The sequence below is a fragment of the Manacus vitellinus genome, unplaced genomic scaffold (assembly GCF_001715985.3).
Source record: "Manacus vitellinus isolate BGI_N305 unplaced genomic scaffold, ASM171598v3 scaffold_86_pilon, whole genome shotgun sequence".
Taxonomy (NCBI): Eukaryota; Metazoa; Chordata; class Aves; order Passeriformes; family Pipridae; genus Manacus; species Manacus vitellinus.
This window is the reverse complement of record NW_021940851.1, coordinates 457121-459119: the sequence shown is the minus strand read 5'-3', so window position 1 is coordinate 459119 and position 1999 is coordinate 457121. Positions and strand designations below refer to the sequence as shown.

The 1999-nt window shown below is 46.3% G+C and overlaps 1 protein-coding gene across 1 annotated transcript in view; it reads right to left on the bottom strand.

The window, feature by feature from the left end:
- Positions 1-1999, bottom strand: part of HLCS (holocarboxylase synthetase) — a 106479-nt gene that overhangs the window by 103501 nt on the left and 979 nt on the right. The gene's annotated exons all lie outside the window — the stretch shown is intronic.

The following is a 1999-nucleotide window of genomic DNA, read 5'->3' as shown; positions in this document are numbered from 1 at the left end:
GATGGACAGGGAGCTGAACAGGAGCCAGAGTGTGCCCAGGGGGACAAGAAGGCCAATGGATCCTGGCCTGGCTCAGGAACAGTGTGGCCAACAGGGCCAAGGAAGTGATTCCTGCCCTGAGCTTTCTAAATCAAATGAATTATTAATGGCCACATTAGAATGGAAAATATTTGCATTCTTAAGAAAACGCAAACGAAAGCAAGAAGATTAAAAAACACTCTGCTGAACAATAAAACCCAAAAGAATAAATAATTAGAGCTTCAATGCAGATGTTTTTGTGGATCTTTCTGCTATAAAAAAGTACCCAAAAAAAATTAAAAGTTGTGTCTGAATTGGCCCAGCACTGTTCCCAACCTGCCCTCCTATTCCTGCACTCAGGTTAGACAAGTCTATTTACCAACCCCTCTGCTCACAGTGTTCACCCCAGCAGAGGATTGCTGGAATATCTCCTGGAATAAGTGACCTGGAAAACACGTGATCCTCATCCAGGGAAGCAGACAGGCCACAAGCACCTGTGTGTGTGGCTGTAACTCCAAGCAGGAGCCTGAAACCTGATGCCAGGAAACAAGGATGACAGATGGGCCCCCTTTAGGGTGCTGAGCAGTTCGGGACAACACCTGATCCATGGCCCTGGGTGGTGATCCCAGCTTGTGGCAGAGCCTGTTCCATGGAAGAGCTCTGGAACCCCAGCAAACAGGCCAGATGTTTTACTGCTGCCTACTCAGAGATATCCCAGCTTGCACATCTTCCCATTCCTGCTCTTTCCTGGAGGCAATGAGGTCCATTCTGTTCTCTCCAGTACCTAAAGGGGACTTAAAAGAAGCAGGAGAGGGACTTTCCACAAGGGCCTGGAGTGACAGGACAAGGGGAAATGGCTTCAAATTGCCAGAGAGTAGGGTTAGATGGGATTTTAGGAAGAAATTCTTGGCTGTGAGGGTGGGGAGGCCCTGGCACAGGTTGCCCAGAGAAGCCGTGGCTGTCTCTGGATCCCTGGAAGTGTCCAAGGCCAGGCTGGATGGGGCTTGGAGCAACCTGGGCTGGTGGAAGGTGTCCCTGCCCATGGCAGGGAGTCAGAATGAGATGATCTTTAAGGTCCCTTCCAACCCAAACCTTCCTGTGATTCTGTGACTCTCTTCACCAAAGAAAGCACAGAGCACACACAGCATGGGAGAGCCTTAGGAAGGAACAAGAAGAACCTGGACTGCTTGGAAGATTTTTCCTCCCTGTATGTTATGTTTTGCTCTGGGTCACAACCTTTCTCCCCCTTCAGACCTGCATCTAAACTGAGTTAAGAGATATTATATCACCAAAATCATCAAGGCTGGAAGAGACCTTCAAGATCATCCAGTGCCACCCTCACCCAGCAGCACCACAATCGTCCCTAATTCATGTCCCCAAGGGCCACAGCCAGATGCCAATTCAATTATATATTCAGTAATTCAAGTGTTAGAACACCATCTTCTAAATCCACATCTTGAATTTTCAGTACAGTAGTGGAGAAGGCACTGCTCAGATTTCTAAGGATCTAGAACTTGAATATTTTGTAAATATGCTTGCCATAAAGATTTCAGTACTAGCTGAATTTATATCTCTGGATGCCTCAAAACACTTTATAAGTATTGCATTTATAAATTACATTTGCACTAAAAGGCAACCACAGTTTTTTAAAATTCCAACCAAGTAGCATTTTGCTGCTGCATTCCAGAGAAAAGCAAAGAGATTAAAAGCTGGATTTTGGTTTCACTTCTGCAGACTGACAAAATAATCCAAATGCACAAAACTTTAACTGGTACTTATAAAATCATAATGAAAGGAAGACTCCAAGACAGACTTTTATTTCATAGAATCTGAGGGTGGTTTGGGTTGGAAGGGACCTTAAAGATTACCCAGTTTCACCCCCTGCTATGGGCAGGGACACCTTCCACTAGCCCAGGTTGCTCCAAGCCCCATCCAACCTGGCCTTGGACACTTCCAGGGATCCAGGGGCAGCCACAGCTTC